Source organism: Balaenoptera musculus, chromosome X (assembly GCF_009873245.2).
Source record: "Balaenoptera musculus isolate JJ_BM4_2016_0621 chromosome X, mBalMus1.pri.v3, whole genome shotgun sequence".
NCBI lineage: Eukaryota > Metazoa > Chordata > Mammalia > Artiodactyla > Balaenopteridae > Balaenoptera > Balaenoptera musculus.
The window spans coordinates 17412332-17426878 of record NC_045806.1 but is presented as its reverse complement, the minus strand read 5'-3'; the positions used below and the strand labels follow the sequence as shown (position 1 = coordinate 17426878).

At 37.9% G+C, this 14547-nt stretch overlaps 1 pseudogene; it reads right to left on the bottom strand.

Annotated features, from left to right (window-relative positions):
* Positions 1-248: 248 nt before the first annotated feature.
* Positions 249-14313, bottom strand: LOC118888958 (annotated as a pseudogene).
* Between the last annotated feature and the right edge of the window lie 234 nt (positions 14314-14547).

Here is a 14547-nt window from a genome sequence, read left to right as displayed (position 1 = left end):
GTTCCAAATGGCAAGATTTCCTTTTTTAGTGGCTGAATAATATTCATACATATATATCTTAAGACATCTTTATCCATTAATGTGGATGGGCACTTAGGCGTTTTCTTGTCCTGTAAATAATGCTGCAGTGAACACAGGGGTGCAGATATCTTTTTAAGACAGTGATTTTATTTCCTTTGGATATATACCCAGAAGTGGAATTGCTGGATCATAAGGTAGTCCTATTTTTATTTATTTTTAAAAGTTATTTATTTTTTAGAGCAGTCTGTGCCTTTATTGGCCAAGCAGGCTTCTTGAAGGGGATGAAGCTGGAGAAGTGGGTGACCCTGATGTCTGAGCAGCTCGTGCTTCACAGGCTTGTAGGTGATTGAGAACTTGCCCATACAGTGGCCAATCATCCCAGGCTTGATTTCCACCTGGTTGAGGATCTTGCCCTTGTAGCCGCCCACTATTCTTGGGAACGATGATCATGTCCCACAGGTGCATCTTAACAACCTTAGGCTTCTCCATGGGATGGGTGGCACCTTGTTCTTGGCCTTGCTCAGGCACTTAAGCAGTGAGTGCTGCTTCCTCCGCAGGCCGGATTCAGCCGCGGTTGCTGCTGGGCGCAGTACAACTGCATGAGCGGCTTGTAGGACTTGTCCAGCAGCTGGTTGAGGTCCACGCCTGAGGTAGGTGGACTTACAGAAGGTCTGCCTCTTTTGCTCCACTTCTGCCACCTTGTCAGTTATTGGAAAATGTTGGTAGTCCTATTTTTTAATTTTTTGAGGAACTTCTATACTGTTTTCCATAGCGCTGCATCAATTTAGATTTCTACCAACAGTGTGGAAGGGTTCCCATTCCTCCACTTCCTTGCCAACATTTGTTATCTCTTATCTTTTTGATAATAGCCAGTCTAATGTATGTGAGGTGATATCTCTTTGTGGTTTTAAATTGCATTTCTCTGATGATTAGTAATGTTGAGCACCTTTTCCTGTGCATGTTGGCCATCTGTACGTCTCCTTCGGAAAAATGTATGTTTGGGTCCTTCACTCAATTTTTAATTGAATTATTTTGTTTTTGCTACTGAGTTATATAAGTTCCTTATATATTTTGGATATTAACTCCTAATCACATGTGTGGTTCGCAAATATTTTCTCCCATTCCATAGGTTGCCTTTTCATTTTGTTGATTATTTCCTTTGTTGCTCAGAAGCTTTTTAATTTGATGTGGTCCCACTTGTTTATTTCTTATTTTGCATGCTTGTGCTTATCTAAGAAATGACCAGTGTTAAGGAGCTTTTCCCCTGTGTTTTCTTCTAGGAGTTTTATGGTTTCTGGTCTTACATTTAAGTCTTTAATCTATTTCCAGTTAATTTTTGTGAGTGGTGTAAGGTAGGGATCTAGGTTCATTCTTTTGCATGTGAATATCCAATTTTCCCAGCATTATTTATTGAAGAGACTGTCTTTCCTCCATTGAGTATTCTTGGCTCCCATGTCAAATATTGGTTATCTGCATATGCGAAGGTTTATTTCTGGGCTCTCAGTTCTGTTCCATTGATATATATCTTTTTTTTATGCCAGTAGTATACTATTTTGATTATTATAGCATTGTAATGTAGTTTGAAATCAAGAAGTGTGATGCCTCCAGCTTTGTTCTTCTTTCTCAGGATTGCTTTGGCTATTCAGAGTCTTTTGTTGTTCCAAATGAATTTTAGGATTGTTTTTTCTATTTCTGTAAAAAAAAAAATGCCATTGGACTCTTGATAGGGATTGCATTCAATCTATAGATAGCTTTGCATAGTATGAACATTTTAACAATATGAATTCTTCCAGTCCATGAAGACAGGATATCATCCCATTTGTGTTTTCCTCAGTTTCCTTCATCACTGCCACGAAGAATCCTGTGTGCAAGCACAGGTCACTATCCACACCCACCTGGGAGCCTGTGCATGACACCACTGCCAGGGTCCCGTGATCCAGGGACAGCTTCCCCGGGAGAACACACGGCACACCTCGGGCTGTTGCAAAGTCATGCCAGCCTCTGCCACCTCAGGCTCACCCCTCATTCCAATTATGACTACCGTACCCCTCCCTCCCCCCAGCCTGAGTGAGCAAGAGAGCCTAATCAGCTGCTGTTTTAAGCCCCTCCTGTCTGGGTGGGTAAAAGACGCCTGAGGGTGGCCTACACACAGAGGCGGGGCCAAAACCAAAACTGAACCCCAGGAGCTGTGCGAACAAAGAAGAGAAAGGGAAATTTCTCCCTGCAACCTCAGGAGCAGCAGATTAAGTCCCCACAGTCGACTTGATAAACCCTGCATCTGAAGATACCTGAATAGACAATGAATGTTCCCAAAATTGAAGTGGTGGACTTTGGGAACAACTGTAGACTTGGGGTTTGCTTTCTGTGTCTAATTTGTTTCTGGTTTTATGTTTATCTTAGTTTAGTATTTAGTGCTTATTATCATTGGTGGATTTGTTTATTGGTTTGGTTGCTCTCTTCCTTTTTTTAAATATATATATTTTTTCTTTTGTCTCCTTTTTCTCTTTTTGTGAGTGTGTATGTGTATGCTTCTTTGTGTGATTTTGTCTGTATAAGTTTGCTTTTACCATTTGTCCTAGGGTTCTGTCTGTTCTTTTTCTTTCTTTCTTTCTTCCTTTTCTTCTCAGCCGTGTGGCTGGCAGGGTCTTGGTACTCTGGCCGGGTGTCGGGCCTGAGCCTCCGAGGTGGGAGGGCCGAGTCCAGGACAATGGACCACCAGAAACCTCCTGGCCCCATGTAATATCAATTGGCGAGAGCTCTCCCAGAGATCTTCGTCCCAACACTAAAACCCAGCTCTACCCAACGGCCAGCAAGCTCCAGTGCTGGACACCCCATGCCAAACAACTAGCAAGACAGGAACACAGCCCCACCCATTAGCAGAGAGGCTGCCTAAAGTCATACTAAGTTCACAGACACTCCAAAACACACCAACAGACGTGGCCCTGCCCACCAGAAGGACAAGATCCAGCCTCATCCACCAGAACACAGGCACCAGTCCCCTCCATCAGGAAGCCTACACAAGCCACTGAACAAACCTCACCCACTGGGGGAAGACAGCAAAAATAATGGGAACTACAAACCTGCAGCCTGTGAAAAGAAGACCCCAAACATAGTAAGTTAAACAAAATGAGAAGACAGAGAAATATGCAGCAGATGAAGGAGCAAGGTAAAAACCCACCAGACCAAACAAATGAAGAAGAAATAGGCAGTCTACCTGAAAAAGAATTCAGAGTAATGATAGTAAAGATGATCCAAAATCTTGGAAATAGAATGGAAAAAATAAAAGTAACGTTAAACAAGGACCTAGAAGAACTAAAGAGCAAACAATGATGAACAACACAATAAATGAAATTAAAAATACTCTAGAAGGAATCAATAGCAGAATAACTGAGGCGAAGAACAGATAAGTGACCTGAAAGATAAAATAGTGGAAATAACAGCCACAGAGCAGAATCAAGAAAAAAGAATGAAAAGAGTTGACGACAGTCTCAGAGACCTTTGGGACAGCATTAAACGCACCAACACTCGAATTCTAGGGGTCCCAGAAGAAGAAGAGAAAAAGAAAGGGTTTGAGAAAATAGTTGAAGAGATTACAGTTGAAAACTTCCATAACATGGGAAAGGAAATAGTCAGTCAAGTCCGGGAAGCGCAGAGGTCCCACACAGGATAAATCCAAGGAGAAACACGCCAAGACACATATTAATCAAGCTATCAAAAATTAAATTCAAAGAAAAAATATTAAAAGCAGCAAGGGAAAACCAACAAATAACATACAAGGGAAATCCCATAAGGTTAACAGCTGACCTTTCAGCAGAAACTTTGCAAGACAGAAGGGAGTGGCAGGACATATTTAAAGTGATGAAAGGGAAAAACATAAAACCTAGGTTACTCTACCCAGCAAGAATTTCATTCAGATTCGACGAAGAAATTAAAACCTTTACAGACAAGCAAAAGCTAAGAGAATTCAGCACCACCAAACCAGCTTTACAACAAATGATAAAGAAACTTCTCTAGGCAGAAAACACAAGAGAAGGAAAATACCTACAATAACAAACCCAAAACAATTAAGAAAATGGTAATAGGAACATACATATCGATATTACCTTAAATGTAAATGGATTAAATGCTCCAACCAAAAGACACAGACTGGCTGAATGGATAGCAAAACAAGACCCATACATATGCTGTCTACAAGAGACCCACTTCAGACCTAGGGACTCATACAGACTGAAAGTGAGGGGATGGGAAAAGATATTCCATGCAATTTGAAAAAGGTATTCCATGCTAATGGAAATCAAAAAAAAGCTGGAATAGCAATACTCTTATCAGACAAAATAGACTTTAAAGACTATTACAAGAGACAAGGAAGGACACTACATAATGATCAAGGGATCAAGCCAAGAAGAAGATATAACACTTGTAAATATTTATGCACCCAACATAGGAGCACCTCAATACATAAGGCAAATGCTAACAGCAAACAAAGGGGAAATCGACAGTAACACAATAATAGTAGGGGATTTTAACACCCCACTTTCACCCATGGACAGATCATCCAAAATGAAAATAAATAAGGAAACACAAACTTTAAAAGACACATTAGACCAGATGGACTTAATTGATATTTATAGGACATTCCATCCAAAAACAACAGAATACAATTTCTTCTCAAGTGCTTATGGAACATTCTCCAGGATAGATCATACCTTGTGTCACAAATCAATCCTCAGTAAATTTAAGAAAATTGAAATCATATCAAGTATCTTTTCCAACCACAATGCTATGACACTAGATATCAATTACAGGGAAAAACTGTAAAAAATACAAACACGTGGAGGCTAAGCAACACGCTACTAAATAACCAAGAGATCACTGAAGAAATCAAAGAGGAAATAAAAAAATACCTAGAGACAAATGACAATGAGAACACGATGACCCAAAACCTATGGGATGCAGTAAAAGCAGTTCTAAGAGGGAAGTTTATAGCTATACAATCCTGCCTCAAGAAACAAGAAAAATCTCAAATAAACAACCTAAGCTTACACCTAAAGCAATTAGAGTAAGAAGAACAAAAAACCCCCAAAGTTAGCAGAAGGAAAGAAATCATAAAGATCAGGTCAGAAATAAATGAAAAGAAATGAAGGAAACAATAGCAAAGATCAATAAAACTAAAATGTGGTTCTTTGAGAAGATAAACAAAATTGATAAACCATTAGCCAGACTCATCAAGAAAAAAAGGGAGAAGACTCAAATCAACAGAATTAGAAATGAAAAAAGAAGTAACAACTGACACTGCAGAAATACAAAGGATCACAAGAGAATACTACAAGCAATTATATGCCAGTAAAATGGACAACCTGGAAGAAATGGACAAGTTATTAGAAAATCCAACCTTCCAAGACTGAACCAGGAAGAAATAGAAAATATGAACAGACCAATCACAAGCACTGAAGTTGAAACTGTGATTAAAAATCTTCCAGCAAACAAAAGCCCAGGACTAGATGGCTTCACAGGCAAATTCTATCAAATATTTAGAGAAGAGCTAACACCTTTCCTTCTCAAACTCTTCTAAAATATAGCAGAGGGAGGAACACTCCCAAACTCATTTTACGAGGCCACCATCACCCTGATGCCAAAACCAGACAAAGATGTCACAGAAAAAGAAAACTACAGACCAGTATCACTGATGAACATAGATGCAAAAATCCTGAACAAAATACTAGCAAACAGAATCCAACAGCACATTAAAAGGGTCATACACCATGATCAAGTGGGGTTTATCCCAGGAATGCAAGGATTCGTCAGTATATGCAAATCAATCAATGTGATACACCATATTAACAAACTGAAGGATAAAAACCATATGATCATCTCAATAGATGCAGAAAAAGCTTTCAACAAAATTCAACACCCATTTATGATAAAAACTCTCCAGAAAGTGGGCATAGACGGAACCTACCTCAACATAATAAAGGCCATATATGACAAACCCACAGACAACATCATTCTCAATGGTGAAAAACTGGAACCATTTCCTCTAAAATCAGGAACAAGACGAGGTTGCCCACTGTAACCACTATTATTGAACATGGTTTTGGAAGTTTTAGCCACAGCAATCAGAGAAGAAAAAGAAATAAAAGGAATCCAAGTTAGAAAAGAAGTAAAACTGTCACTGTTTGTAGATGACATGATACTGTACATAGAGAATCCTTAAGGTGCTACCAGAAAACCTCTAGAGCTAATCAATGAATTTGGTAAAGTAGCAGGATACAAAATTAATGCACAGAAATCTCTTGCATTCCTATACACTAATGATGAAAAATCTGAAAGAGAAATTAAGGAAACACTCCCATTTACCACTGCAATAAAAAGAACAAAATACCTACAAATAAACCTCCCTAAGGAGACAAAGGACCTGTATGCAGAAAAATTTTAGACACTGATGAAAGAAATTAAAGATGATACAAAAAGATGGAGAGATATACCATGTTCTTGGATTGGAAGAAACAACATTGTGAAAATGACTCTACTACCCAAAGCAATCTACGGATTCAATGCAATCCCTATCAAACTACCACTGGCATTTTTCACAGGCGAGAACAAAAAGTTTAACAATTTATATGGAAACACAAAAGACCCCGAATAGCCAAAGTTTTTCTTGAGAAAGAAAAACAGAGCTGGAGCAATCAGGCTCCCAGACTTCAGACTATACTACAAAGCTACAGTAATCAATACAGTATGATACTGGCACAAAAACAGAAATATAGATCAAGGGAACAGGATAGAAAGCCCAGTGATAAACCCACACACATATGGTCACCTTATCTTTGATAAAGGAGTAAGAAAAGACAGTCTCTTCAGTAACTGGTGCTGGGAAAACTGGACAGCTGCACGTAAAAGAATGAAATTAGAACGCTCTTTAACACCATACACAAAAATAAACTCAAAATGGATTAAAGACCTAAATGTAAGGCCAGACACTATAAAACTCTTAGAGGAAAACATAGGAAGAACACTCTTTGACCAAAATCACAGCAAGATCCTTTTTGACCCACCTCCTAGAGAAATGGAAATATAAACAAAAATAAACATATGGGACTTAGTGAAACTTAAAAGCTTTTGTATAGCAAAGAAACCATAAACAAGACGAAAAGACAAGCCTCAGAATGGGAGAAAATATTTGCAAACAGAGCAACTGACAAAGGATTAATATCCAAAATATACAAGAAGCTCATGCAGCTCAATAACAAAAAAACAAACAACCCAATCCAAAAATGGGCAGAAGACCTAAATAGACATTTCTCCAAAGAAGATATACAGATTGCCAACAAACCCATGAAAGGATGCTCAGCATCACTAATCAGTAGAGAAATGCAAATCAGAACTACAATGAGGTATCACCTCACACTGGTCAGAATGGCCATCATCAAAAAATCTACAAACTATAAATGCTGGAGAGGGTGTAGAGAAAAGGGAACCCTCTTGCACTGTTGTTGGGAATGTAAATTGATACGACCACTATGGAGAACAGTATGGAGGTTCCTTAAAAAACTAAAAATAGAACTACCATATGACCCAGCAATCCCACTACTGGGCATATACCTTGAGAAAACTACAATTCAAAAAGAGACATGTACCACAATGTTTATTGCAGCACTCTTTACAATAGCCAGGATATGGTAGCAACCTAAGTGTCCATCAACAGATGATGGATAAAGAAGATGTGGCACATATATACAGTGGAATATTACTCAACCATAAAAAGAAACAAACTTGAGTTATTTGTAGTGAGGTGGATGGACCTAGAGTCTGTCATACAGTGTGAAGTAAGTCAGAAAGAGAAAAACAAATATTGTATGCTAACACATATATATGGAATCTAAAACCAAAAATGGTTCTGATGAACCTAGGGGCAGGACAGGAATAAAGATGCAGACGTAGAGAATGGACTTGAGGACACAGGGAGGGGGAAGTGTAAGATGGGACGAAGTGAGAGAGTTGCATTGACATATATACACGACCAAATGTAAAATAGATAGCTAGTGGGAAGCAGCTGCATAGCACAGGGAGATCAGCTCGGTGCTTTGTGACCACCTAGAGGGGTGGGATAGGGAGGGTGGGGGGAGACGAAGAGGGAGGGGCTATGGGAATATATGTATATGTATAGGTGATTCACTTTGTTATACAGCAGAAACTAACACAACATTGTAAAGCAATTATACTCCAATAAAGATGTTAAAAAAAAAAGAAATATCCAATGTCCTCAGGGTAAAAGTGGCTTCCTTGTGCACTTTTTGGATTCCTGATTTATTTTGCTTTTGTTGTTAGATCTTTTGCTTTGTAAGAGATTTGTAAAAGAAAAAAAAAACAAACAAAACAAAAAACAAAAGTCCTTCCCTCAATATTTTTAATTGGTTTCCTCTGGAGGTTTGGTCAGAATAACTGAGTCTCCCATTACTGGAAATTAGAAATCTCGCTCAAATATATTGTAGTTATCAAAGACCTTGCAAATAATTGCAGTGAGAGACAGAGGTGAACCCAAGTAAGTATAGGACAGGGACTGCTAATCTTTCTGCCATCATCTCCTACAATTTTCTGCCTCTCCTTTCTCACTCAAGTCATATGAACCTCTTATTCTTCCTCATACATACTTGCTATTTCTTCTGTCTAGAACTCTCTTCTCCCAGATCTTTTATGCCTGCCAATTCCTGTTGTTGTTCTTCCTTCCTGACATTAGAAGAAGCTTATTTTTTACTGTTTCACATTTATTAGCATCTCTACTACTGAGTGGAAAAAATAAAAGGAGATAAGTCTTAAATTAATTCATTTCAGTGAAATTAATAGGGCTGATGAGAAAAAAGTAGTAGTAGAGGAAATTAAAACTAACATTTGAAAGTGTACTTTTTAGATTTTCTATGGTGAAGTGAAAACCAAGAGGTGTGGGATTTGGCCCTGGTGCTACCACTGTTCCTTAAGGTGGACTCAGTTTCTTCTTTTTCAAAATAAGTGGGTTAGATTTCTAAGTACATTTTCAGCTCTAAAATTACTTTATTAAACAATTTATATTATTTCTTAGTGCTACAGACTGGATAACATCAAGTGTTTTCAGTGGTTTCAGAATCTGAAAATCCATTTCCATGAAAGCTTCTCTCAGGTATTAATGTCTTAGGACTATATAACATTCCTGTGATACTGTGTTCACAGTCTCTAGGACTTGTGGAACATTCTAAGTCAGAGATTTTTGTTTTATTAACTTTAATTAATTAATTAATTAATTTTAATTTTTTTTGGCTGTGTTGGGTCTTCGTTTCTGTGCGAGGGCTTTCTCTAGTTGCGGCAAGCAGGGGCCACTCTTCATCGCAGTACGCAGGCCTCTCACTATCGCCGCCTCTCTTGCTGTGGAGCACAGGCTCCAGACGCGCAGGCTCAGTAGTTGTGGCTTACGGGCCTAGTTGCTCCGCGGCATGTGGGATCCTCCCAGACCAGGGCTCGAACCCGTGTCCCCTGCACTAGCAGGCAGACTCTCAACCACTGCGCCACCAGGGAAGCCCCGAAGTCAGAGATTTTTAAAGAAGAGTGCATATCTGAATCACCTAAGGAGTTTTTTCAAAATGCACATGCTTGCACCCTGCCCATTCCAGGCCTACTGAAATCAGAACCACAGGAGCGCCTTTTCAAGCCTCTGCTTGCATCAAGTTTGTAACTATTCATTTGGTCAAAGCATGTCACATGGTCAGGCCCAAAGGCAGTATGAGAGGGCACTATAAAAGGGCATGGATACAAGGATACATTAAAAACTGGGACTATTAGTGCAATCAGTCTCCCCCAATCTACCATATATTTATTGAGAACATGCGGTCCAGCACACTATTCCTGCACATAGTATATATGCCACGGGAATCTATTGCTAATAGTATGCTAACTAGTTGAGAAGCATTGCCTTTTGTTGTCCCCATTATTCTCTGATTAATGGTTCCTTGAAGGTACCCTTTTGGAAACCAGCTGTCACTGATAATGGTGTTGGCAGAGACTGTGGTGACTTCCTGACAACCAGTGCTTTCCCCTCCTCCTTCTCAATGTAGATTCTGTTTTCTGTGACGTGGGCACAGTCTTACACATCTCTTTCATTTTTCAGAGAATAAATTTGACTGGGTGGAAATATTTTTAGACTTTTATAGGAACTAATGAATTCAGCTGTCTTTTTACCACCCCTCTTCTCTCCATCCCTGTTTTCTTTTCATGTGTTTACTTTATGTGAGTTCATACATTTTTCTGTTTGTGTATTCATTATGGAAACATGGATTATTGGGTTAAAATTTGTTAACAAATTTACAATTGTAGTGTCTTCAATTATTTTGAAGTGTGTTTGTTGCATTGCAAGAAAGGCCTTTGCAAAGTCAATCAGTATTAGACAGTTTTGGTAATATAATATGATGTTATCTGAGTACTTGATATTTGTTAAATATTTGTTGCAAATGAAGCTAACTGAATGAAGACAAGGATAATATAAAGTTGTTCCATTCAGTGAATCAGAAGTATGGAACTTCTCTGAAGGGTTTAGTTTCAATTTCACTTTTATAACAGTTACTATTCTTTTCTGACATGTTTTTTTTTTTAAATTGAAGTATAGTTGACTTACAATATTATTAGTTTCAGGTGTACAACATAGTAATTCAATATTTTTACAGATTACACTCCATACAAAGGTATGACTATATTCCTTGTGTTGTACAATACATTCTTGTAACTTATTTTTTTTTAATATCTAGTAGTTTGTACCCCTTAATCCCCTTTGCCTATTCTGCCCCTATCCCTACCCCTCTGATAACCACTAGTTTGTTCTCTGTATCTGTGAGTCTGTTTCTGGTTTGGTATGTTTGTTCATTTTATATTTTAGATTCCACACTTAGTGAAATAAGTCAGACAGAGAAAGACAAATATGGTATGTTTTCACTTATATCTGACATGTTTTTGATCCTTTTTTTCTCAAGTACTCTATACAATCATCTTAAAGGTAATTTCATTGAAGACCTGAGATGGTAATATCTATAGTCAATTCATGAGTCTCACCAAATTCATGTGCTTTACGACTAGTTTAGTTATAGTGAGTAAAGTGAAATCATTCTGACCACATTCTACCTTCAAATAAGCATTTTTATAGTTAATGAAACTGGTTTTGCTGGTTAAGAGAAAGTATGGGTAAATATTCACTTGTTCTTCAAATGGGGGAAGATTTACAGGAATAAAAGCAATGTGAAAAAATCATAAAGGAAAAAGTAAACAGATTTGACTGCATGAGAATTCCAAATTTCTGTGCAATGATAACAATGAAAATCCACCATAAATTAAAATTAATGGTAAAATATAAGTGCAAAAAATATAATAAAGAACTAATATGTTTTAATATATAGAGATGCTAATAAAACATTGAGAAAAAACTAACTGCCCAGTAGAAGATATGGGCTATGGTCATGAACAAATCACAAAAGAAAAAGAAATAACCCACAAATGGTCAATATATTTATGTGTGAAATGATAAATTGCATTAAAAAAAAAAGAATGGTAAGGTAATGAGATAATGGTTTTGACCATGAAATTAGAAAAGAATGATCCAAGATAACACTCCATGTAGTCACTAGTGCTCTTGGAAGGGCATGTTTATACATTGCTCATGGGAAGATATATTGGGACAATCATTTTGTGAAACAACTTGGCAATTGTACTAAGAATCTTAAATATGTTCCTACCCTTTCATTGAGGCATTTAACTTCTGAGAATCTATCCTAAGGAAACAATTGGATAGCCAGGCAAAGTTTTACAAAAGAAGATTTGTCCACATTTGTACTTCCACAAAGGAGGCAAGAATATACAATGGAGAAAAGATAGTCTCTTCAGCAAGTGGTGTTGGGAAAGCTGGGCAGCCACATGTCAGTCAATGAAGTTAGAAAATTCCCTCACACCATACACAAAAATAAACTCAAAATGGCTTAAAGACTTAAATATAAGACATGACACCGTAAAACTCCTAGAAGAGAACATAGGCAAAATATTCTGACATAAATCATAGCAGTGTTTTCTTAGGTCAGTCTCCCAAGGCAATAGAACTGAAAGGAAAAATAAACAAATGGGACCTAGTCAAACTTACAGGCTTTTGCACAGCAGAGTAAACCATGAACAAAACGAAAAAACAGGGCTTCCCTGGTGGCACAGTGGTTAAGAATCCGCCTTGCAATGCAGAGGACATGAGTTCGAGCCCTGGCCTGGGATGATCCCACATGCTGTGGAGCAAATAAGCCCATGCGCCACATGAGCCTGCGCTCTAGAGCCTGCAAACCACAACTACTGAAGCCCACGTGCCTAGAGCTCGTGCTCTGCAACAAGGGAAGCCACCACAGTGAGAAGCCTGTGCACCACAGCAAAGAATAGCGCCCACTCGCCACTAGAGAAAGCCCACACGCAGCAACAAAGACCCAGCACAGCCAAAAATTAATTAATTAATTAATTAATTAAAAAAAAATAACGAAAAGACAACCTATGGACTGGGAGAAAATATTTGCAAATGATGTGATCGACAACGGCTTAATTTCCAAAATATACAAACAGCTCATACTACTCCATAACAAAACAAACAAACAAAAAACAATCAAAAAATGGGCAAAAGACCTAAGTAGATATTTCTTTAAAGAAGACATACAGATGGCCAAAGGCATGTGAAAAGATGCTGAACATTACCAATTATTAGAGAAATGCAAATCAAAACTACAATGAGGTATCACCTCACATTGGTCAGAATGGCCATCATCAAAAAGTCTACAAATAAGAAGTGCTGGAAAGGGTGTAGAGAAAAGGGAACCCTCTTACACTGTTGGTGGGAATGTAAATTGGTGCAGCCACTATGGAAAACAGTATGGAGGTTCCTTAAAAAACTAAAAATAGAGTTACCATATGATCCAGCAATCCCACTCCTGGGCATATATCTGGAAAAGATGAAAGCTCTAATTTGAAAAGATATACGCTCCCCAATGTTCAAACCACTATTTGCAATAGCCAAGACATGGAAGCAACCTAAGTATACATGAACAGATGAATGGATAAAGAAGATGTGGTATGTATATATACAATGGAATACTACTCAGCCATAAAAAAGAATGAAATAATGCCATTTGTAGCAACATGGATGAACCTAGAGATTATCATACTAAGTGAAGTAAGTCAGACAAAGACAAATATGATATCACTTACATGTGGAATCTAAAAAATAGCACAAATGAATTTATTTACAAAACAGAAACAGACTTACAGACTTAGAAAACAAACTTATGGTTACCAAAGGGGAAGGGGGGGAGGAGGGATAAATTGGGAGCATGTGATTAACAGATGCATATACCGTATATAAAATAGATAAACAAGAATTTATTGTATAGCACTGGGAACTATATTCAATATCTTGCAATAAACTATAATGGAAAAGAATCAAAAAAAAGAATATAGGTATATACATATACTTGTATAACCAAATGACTTTGCTGTACATCTGAAACTAACACGATATTGTAAATCAGCTATTCTTCAATTTAAAAAAAGATTTGTTGCAATATTATTTATAATAGCAAAAATTTGGGAAATATCTTAAATGCCCAAGGATGTTGAAATTGTGACACATTATGGATTATTACATAGCCATTAATAGTCATGTTTATAAATAATCCCAGTTATGTTAATTAGAACTAATATAAACAGAGAAAATTGCCCAGAATTTAAGATATCAAAATGTTAACTTCTGGTGGTTTAATTATGTGATTTTTTTTTTTTTAAAGAAACATGTTGGCTCTTTAAATTTATTTTATTTATTTATTTATTTATTTGTCTGTGTTGGGTCTTAGTTTATGCGCGAGGGCTTTCTCTAGTTGCGGCGAGCGGGGGCCATTCTTCATTGCGGTGCGCGGGCCTCTCACTGTCGCGGCCTCTCTTGTTGCAGAGCACAGGCTCCAGATGCGCAGGCTCAGTAGTTGTGGCTCACGGGCCCAGTTGCTCCGCGGCACGTGGGATATTCCCAGACCAGGGCTCGAACCCGTGTCCCCTGCATTGGCAGGCAGATTCTCAACCACTGTGCCACCAGGGAAGCCCTGATTTTATTTTTTTAATACTCTTCTGTTTTCAGCAAGGAACATATATTATTTTTGTCACCAAAAATGTTATTTAAATTAAACTTATGAATACTTTAAAAATCTTGTAAAATTCATTAGAACCAGTCCTGTCAGACTGAGCAAGCTTGTTAGAATTCTGCTCCATGTTTTGCCTTCTCCCCCAACACCCCCCTTTTTTCTTCTCTTTGTGACTCAATCCTACCTCAGAGAGCAGGTTGGTTCTCTTGTTGGGTAGAAAACACAGACCATTCTGTGGAGAGATGGTGGGATGTTAATGAATTACAGTGTGGGAAACAGGGGAGCTTTCTTTCTTAAACACAGAAGATCCTGTGATGAGGTTCCTTTGATATCTAGTACTGATTACACTCAAAGTAATATT